A 7,664-nucleotide genomic window follows, 5' to 3' on the forward strand; every position below is an offset into this window, starting at 1 on the left:
GGCCAGGAAGCAACATCATATCTAGTTAATATCGGTTCTTAACTTGAAGGTTCATCACATTAATAGTCTGTTGTAGGCGATTGGAAAGAGAGAGAACATTTAGTACCCTCTGATGAGTTTGGATGGTTAAGCTATTTGCAAGCATGGTGTTTCTAATACAAAAGCACTACTATTACAAAACTCCCGCACAAAGAGTACACAATGATCAACTGCAGTCCCCTTTTTCAAATCATATGGACGATCATTGTAAGCTTTTCCTGTTTTTCATCAGCTGGAAGAGGCAGCTAACATGTACTTTTTCCATTCCTCCCTACTGTTTTCCACCCTTCATCCGGCTCCTGCTCGATCGGTGGTGGTTGTTGTGAAGCTTCAGCTCATTCGCCTTACCAGATTTTCTTCCATACATTTTGCTGCATTGATGAGGAGGATCCAACATCTTCCATTGTAGGCTGTTTATCCTGCACAGTAGTTTGCTGTGTCGTGGGATATTCACCCACATCTAACACAAAAACTATTACACAGTTACAAAGAGTGCAACATCAAGATAAATGAGACAAGATGTAAATATTACCTGTTTTTATAGGATGGCACATAGTACAGCATGGAGTCTGACTTTGTGATAATCTATTAGTAGCAACAAATAAGGATTAGAATTAAAGTATTATGTAAAAGAAGCTCACAAAAAGTTCAGTATACTTACTCCTCTGTGATGTCCACCTTATTTAGAATAAAGCACCAGATAATTTCGGGAAGCAAATCACCCAGATAAGCAGGTGTCATCAATTCTATTGTATTATCTGGAAAATTTTCCTTCCAAGGTACCGATGTTTTGTCCTGAAAAGTACAAATAGCACTGTGATACCTATAATATGTTGAGAATGAACTGAAGGAGGTGAGTAGAGGGTGAGAGAGCAAGCAGAACAGAGGATTGATTTTTTTTTGAAGCTATATCTTTTATTCGAAGCATATGGCATATATTTATAGTAAACTAACAAGAAAAGAGCAACTAAACTACTACTGATACTTAGTGGATAAGCAAACAAAAGCAATAAGACAAGGATATGATTATATTAAGCATAATAAAAACAATTCACAATTAAATAAAACTGAAGCAAGTTAGATACTTACAAATCTGTGTTGAGGAGCATGTATAGGAGCATCACGGCTCAACCTAAATCCATTGAACGCCTTAAACTCGAAGTTCACTGAATTCTCAATGAAGTAAGGCTCTCCATCATCCTTTGCTTTTTTGATGATTTTATCAAAGACAGGAATTGTAGAAAGATTTGGCATTCGAGATGTATCCCATGTGATATGATTGATCTTATCTATCAAAGTGGCTCTTTGTTTTGGAGGTAGGCTATCAAATTTTTGCTTCAATCTCACTGTCAGCACCCCTCTCATGTATGAATCCATAAAGCATAGGTTCAATTCAATTATAACTTTCTGCAAATGTGGTACGCATGGTAGATCTATTTTCAATATAAACTTCATAAAATATTCAAAGTACGGTGGGTATTCTGAGACAAGATTTGTTCCAATTGTTCTGAAGAAATCCTTTAATGTCTTTGCCAGAAAAGATAAATTTTCTTGCAGAAAATGCGTTGTGAGGTTCCCTTTTGCTGGTGTGCTAACCTTGACATGACCATTGATAACCTTGAAATGAGAGAGTTCACATTTGGGCTCCCAGCAATGTCGCTCCTTGAATGCCTTTGTAAAACATAAGACCCATGTTCTCAAAAGAATACTGCTTCTGGGTGTCAACTCTGGGAAGAATCTTCCATCATACAAGGCGGTTTTTTTCACAAGACTATTCTTGTGCTTGTGTAAATATTCCTCCAGTGATGTACCAGCACCCCCCAGAATTCTACTGCGAACATTCACAGTACTGTCTTTCTGTACACCATATGATAGTAAGCTGCGGTTTAACCTGAGCCTCTTCCCTCTGTATACAAAATAGATATTTCTACTGCTGATTCCAGTTCTCTTTTGATATAACATCAGCATGTATTCAACGTCTTTCTTGACGTCGACCTGTAGTGACAAATTTGCACTACCATTGCCTATGAAAATCTGCACACCAAGTCCAGATTCAAGGGAAATAGTCTTTCTCGCAGGATCAGAACCAATCTTCTGAGGTTCAACTCGATCAGGTGTTCTTGCAGGTAGAGGCTCAACTACATCAAGCTTTCTTGTAGATACAGGCTCAATTGAAGTGTACAATTGGCTACCATTGTCAGTGGAAGCACTATCCTGCTGGCTCTCCGCATTGCTCTCGCTGCAAGTATCACCGTGCTGACTGTCTGTGTTACGAGGGGAGTCCTCGGTGATATTAGTGGTAAGTGGAGACATCGGGAACTGATGATCTGACACTGATTCTGGGAGCTCATCATGATCAAAGGAGAATGGTACTAGCAAGGGTACATACTTCGGTCGCGAGACCGGTGGAAGGAGGACCTTGTGTGTTGCAGGACCGCTTCCTACAGGGACTACACACATTCTGCAGATACCAGGAAGGGAGCGCATGAAATCACTGAGCTTAGGATAACCAAGTGTGCTATGATCAAGCTCCATTCTGCAAATTGCTCTGAAATCACCCTTCAGGGAGCTCAATGGGTACCTATCTCCAAGTCGTTCAGTAGCATCTGCAAGAAATCCTGGCAGCCACTTCCTGAATATAAAGAACCAAGATGGAAGACACTTCTCTGGCAAGGGCCTCCGCTTCCTAATGTAATGTTCCTCCTTTAGCTCACCACCCAACAGATGATGAGTTACCTTTGGAACCTCCTGGTTGTGGTGCCTGAATGAAGAAGTTTTCTGGATTTCTGAAGGCAAGGATCCTCTAGCAACAGCATCCTTTACCTCCACTCTCTTCCCAAGCATGTACACATGATGAGTTTCCTTTGCACTTATCACATCCTCTTCTCTTTTGAACTTTACAAAACCGAATCCTCTGGATTGCACCCGATCACCCATCCTTATCCCAATGACTACTGCTTCCTCCATAGGTCCAAATTCAGCAGTGAAGAACTCAGTGAGGTACTCTGCCAGGAAGAACAAAACAAGGCAAGTGTTAAAACTTCGAAACACATTAGTTCTAACTTTATTAAGTACAAGTAGTTCAGGATTCTGAAGTTTACCAGCGCCCACAGAAGGTGGGAGGCCCCCAACAAAAATTTTCCGAGTGTAGTCGTGCTTCAGCCAATGATTAGGCTAAAAGAAAATCTTATAAGAGGCAGACCATGTGAAGAAAAAGGGAATTGGTTAATATAGGCAGAGCATGTTTGTTTACCCGAGGCACAAACTTGGAACCTTGCTTGGGAGCACAATGGCTCTTACTCTTGCCCCCCCTGGGCAGAACCATTACTAGACCGGAAATCCCGATGGCTTGCTGATGTTTTAAGCCCAGTAAAGCTGCCACATTATCAAAATAAATATATTATTAGTTTGAAACATAGGGTGAGAAGCAATGCTTCTAGTATTCAAAAGAATGGAAGATCTGATATAAATCATGCACCATTCACCAGACAAACCTTTCATTTAAATCATTGCTGTCATAATCAACAAAATTGTCATCTAGAAATTCCTTGCTCATCACACTTTTTTCCGGATGTGAGCTACGGTTCCCTACAAACAGAATATATTTCCGTTGAAAAGGTATTTGCTGCGTATTGATCATTATGCAGTAAAACCAACAGGAAACCAATCTTCAAATCTTTTTCATTGAATCGAACACTGCTAATTGTATGCACTACTACAAACATTTTTGTGATTTCAGTTGATAAATATCTTTAAATGTCAGAAAATATCTTACATGGAGCCACATTTGCAGAGGTAAGAATGAAACGCATATCTTGGGACGTTGCCACATCTATTGGTCTTTGCTTTCTGTTCAATGTCAAAGGATCACAGGATGGTAAGTGCATCAAGCCATCAAACAGAAGCAATATTCTTCTTAAATCCAAATATTACCACCTTAGGTTCTGTACTTTGGTGCTAGCCCCAGAACGCAGGAGAAGCTTTACACAGTCCAAAGAACCATTCTTCACTGCTAAGAACAATGGGGTTTCTTTGGTCTTGGAAGGTGTATCAACGCAATCTTGAGCGTGAAGCAGAAGTGACTTACAGAGCAAACAAACATACTATCAATTAGTTATAAGCTCAAAAAATGCCATCGTGTGAGTAGAAGCAACAAAAGGCTACCTGAAGAGCTTTATAATTTCCCTTAGCTGCAGCACTGTGTACTGGTGTAAGACCAAGTTTGTTCCCCTGGAAAACTCTGGCACCATTCTTCAGCAGGAGCCACACAATCCTGCACAAATACATAAGACAACTAAGTAAAGAGAATGCAAAGAGCAGTAAGAACTAGTATGTTGTATTTTAAGTTTTTAACAGTTGATAGAACAAAATTCTGATAGCATACCTTGGCTCCTGTGTGCTTGAACTACCACTAAGGCACCAGTGAAGTGCTGTGTTTCCTTCAGGATCGGCTTCATTGACATCAACATCCCCCATCAGGAGCATCTTTGTGACATTTACATCTCCAACCTTTTTGCCGGGTCGGCGGAAGGACGCCGACCAAATTTCATTAAGATGAAAGAAGAGTTACCAGTATTACACGACATTAGACTGTCGAGCCGGGGAAGAACCCCGAATAAAAGAAGAAAAATTAAGAAAACTGAGAAAGACTATTTACAAGCACCAAAGAGCTTAAGGCTACTCCTCGCAAGAGAAAAGGCCGGCTGCTCTCCAGATCAGGACTTCCTCCTTAATGTCTGCAACTAAGCGATCAGCCACAACCGATTTATTCTCAAAAACCCTGGCATTCCTTTCTTTCCAAACTCTCCAGCAAACCAGCATGAAAAGTGAATCAAAAGCAGTCCTGAACCTCATCTGAAAACAGCGGCGGGCACAATGCCACCAATCTGCCAGTTCCATGCCAAGCTGAGCAGGGAGAGGAAAAGTGACATTCACCCAAGCCTTCAATTGCTGCCACACTCTGTTAGTGAAAGGGCATTTGACGAGCAAGTGATTGCAGTCCTCCGGCGCCGATTGACATAGCAGACAAGTGGGATCATGTGGCCAACCTCTTTTGCTGAGGTTGTCGGCCGTGAGGCAACGCCCCTTCACCGCCAACCAGAGGAAGAACCTCACTCTTGCTGGCGCTTTGGTCTTCCAAATCAGCTCCCCGTGGGGGCATTTGATTGAGGTGGAGAAGAGAAACTCATAAGCCGAAGAAGCCGAAAAGACCCCGTTAGCTGAGAACCGCCATAAAACTGAATCTGCCTCACCACTCTGAAGCGAGACGAGCTGCAGCTCATCCCAAAGCGCCAGGTAATCAACAAGAGCTCTATTAGAGAGAGACCCCTGCAAATCCCTCACCCATCTGTTGTTTAGCAGGCCTTGTGCAACGGTGATCTTCGTGCGACCCACAAAGGAGAAAAGAATAGGCCAGTTGTTTGCAATGCTTCCTCCACGGGGCAGCCACTTACCTCTCCAAAAATCAGTGCGATTGCCATCTCCAACAATGTGCTGTGCCACTGAATTGAAGATGTCGCGAACATCCTTATCAGATTTCCACCGCACCATTGTCCAAGGTCTGTCTTCTTGCTCTAGTCTGTTGAATTCCCATTTCAACCTTAAAGCCTTTCCGAAGCGATCGATGTCCCTGATGCCCAGGCCGCCACACTCAACCGGCCTGCAGACCACTCGCCAAGCAACGAGGCAGTGACCCCCACTAACTTCTTCTTGCCCTTTCCATAGAAAACCCCTGCAGCAGCGTTCAATATCTTTAATGGCCCACTTCGGGAGCTGCATGACCGAAAGAAGATGGACAGGAATGGCCATCAAAACTGATTTGATCAAACAAAGACGACCATCCGGAGAGAGAAACTTCGGTTTCCAACCGGCCACCTTCTTGGACATGCGATCGAAAAGGGGTTGTAGCTTGGTTTTCGTTGGTTTCCTCACAGAAAGCGGTATTTTATACAGGTTCGGGCCCCTGAATTGTCAGGTAATAACCCTACATCCTGTTGGCCGAAGCCGGTATTTTATACAGATTCGGGCCCCTGAATTGTCAGGTAATTACATCTCCAACCTACAGGAGAGGTCAGTCAGAAGAAAGTCTTATGGTGTATACAGTTGTAACACTAAAAACTTCACCTTGTTATGCATAGCACATTTTAAGCATCTTGCATGGACCATAATTGGAGAAATTTTAGTTTTGAAATTGGGCAGGGCATGAAAATGACTCAAAAGCTCAGCTTACATGGTATTAATTGTAACTCATCAGTATGCATACCACATAAAGTGTCAAGCAAGGAAATTCTGAAATAGCTCTGTGAACTGTCAACAAGAACAGCAGTATGAACAGAGGTACCTTGGCAGCTTTAAGCAGAGGGGGCAGGCTTCTCTTGTCAATGTTGCGATCTCTCCATAACGCTGCCCCAAATTGGTTAAGTAGCTGAATCTCACTGAGCAGGGCCTTTCTCCTCTCATTGCTGTCCCGGGCTGGAGCATCCCCAATGGACAGAGCCTCATCCACAATAGAGTAGTAGATTGATTTCTTTGTCCTGACGCCCTCTATTACTACACTGACTGGTGCCGATATCTTCTCTTCAGCCACCAGAAGCAGCATTGCCAACACAGTAACACGACCCTCCATGGCATATCTGTAGGCCACCTCCCCAACCTCTCTGGTTTTCTCTGCCAGAGCCTCACTACATTCAGATCCTACACATGGAACAAGGTGGCATTTCTGTGTGAGAAGATGTATGGACCAGCTATGATGAGACAGCGAATGAACATTGGTAGTAACCATACAGACCTTTTCCTGCAGAGAAGACAGAAGATCCTCAATGGAGTTGTCCAGTGACCATTTAACTTGAGCTCTGGATAAGAACATCAGTCAGTACAGGGAAACAGCCATTGCAGGGAGAGAATTTGAGAAGTGAGCTCAGTGATCACCATCACAAGCAATGGACGACACTAGCTAGCGTGCATACCTTCTGCTCAAGAGAGCGATCTCGAGCGCGAGAAGAGGCCGGCCATCGACCAGCTTGAGGTCGGTGCGCGCGTTCTTGGAGAGCAGCAGCTCGATGCACCTGGCCGAGTGCGCCTCGGCGGCCACCTGGAGCGGCGTCCGCGTGAGCTGGTCCCTGGCATCCACGGGTGACGCGGTGATACCGTGACCGCCCTCGAGGAGGAGCCTGGCGCACTGCACGGCGTCGTGCTTGCAGGCGAGGTGGAGCAGCCTCGTGGACATCTCCTGGTCCAGCATCCGCGACGCGTCGGAGCCCTCCTTCCTGAAGCTTCCCACCGCCGCGAGCAGCAGCGCGGTGTCGTCCAACGCGACGGCGCGGGACACGGCGGTCTCCTTCCCCGCCGCCGCCGCCTTGTCCTTGCGCGCTGCTGCCTTGGCGCGATCCATGCTCCCGGTCGTCTCTTCACTCGCGTCCTGCCAAAATCAAACCACAAAACGAACTCTTCAAACACTTGAAACACAGATGAACACAACGAACACATAAATAAATTTCGCTCAAGTTTACATCAACCGAAAACCCATAGCCTCACATAAACGAAATCAAGAAACAAAATATCATCTCTGTACAGAAAGAAACCCACGAAACTCGAGCCATCGCCGCACTGTACGCTAAACATTTTCA

The 7,664-nt window shown here is 44.3% G+C and overlaps 1 pseudogene; it reads right to left on the reverse strand.

Moving 5' to 3' along the window:
* Positions 1 to 5: 5 nt before the first annotated feature.
* On the reverse strand, positions 6 to 7,452 carry LOC107276356 (uncharacterized; annotated as a pseudogene).
* Positions 7,453 to 7,664: the final 212 nt, after the last annotated feature.

This window comes from Oryza sativa, chromosome 12 (genome assembly GCF_034140825.1).
Source record: "Oryza sativa Japonica Group chromosome 12, ASM3414082v1".
NCBI classification, from domain to species: Eukaryota; Viridiplantae; Streptophyta; class Magnoliopsida; order Poales; family Poaceae; genus Oryza; species Oryza sativa.